This window comes from Carlito syrichta, unplaced genomic scaffold (genome assembly GCF_000164805.1).
Source record: "Carlito syrichta isolate Samal-C Ts95f unplaced genomic scaffold, Tarsius_syrichta-2.0.1 Scaffold305248, whole genome shotgun sequence".
NCBI classification, from domain to species: domain Eukaryota; kingdom Metazoa; phylum Chordata; class Mammalia; order Primates; family Tarsiidae; genus Carlito; species Carlito syrichta.
The window spans coordinates 491,073-491,630 of NW_007249344.1; positions in this window are offsets into that span (position 1 = coordinate 491,073).

A 558-nucleotide genomic window follows, 5' to 3' on the forward strand; every position below is an offset into this window, starting at 1 on the left:
GGCTGCGGGGGCCGGGAGCGGCCAAAGTGCTCCAGTCTGGGCGACAGAGCGAGACTCCAACTCAAAAATAAATAAATAAATAAATAACAACAACAACAAAAAAAACTAAAGGTGAACCCAAGGTAACTAAAGGTTATGGGCATTGATCCAGGCGGTCTGATCTGGTCGGAAGCATCTGGGGCGGCCGACTGCCTGGAGGAAGGGGCGTGAGAACATCCACTGTGCAGAACTGCGACATGTGGGCAGCGGGAGTGGCGGACACTTCGTCCTGGAGTCGTGGGCGCTGCCGCAGCGTAGCCTGCGTGCCCAGGCATGGAGCCTGGCGGGGGAGGGGACATCCCGGGTCAGCCATCCCTAGGACCCCTCCCCAAGCTCCAACCCCCTGCTGGGATCCATCTCTAGGGTGTGCTCATGTTGAAGGTACGCCATGAATGACCTAAACAAGAAGAGACAGGTGCCATGGGGCTGAAGAGAGGCGGGCATGAGAGAACGGAGGTGATTCTTTTTTTTTTCTTTTTGAGTTGGAGTCTCACTCTGTCGCCCAGACTGGAGTGCAGT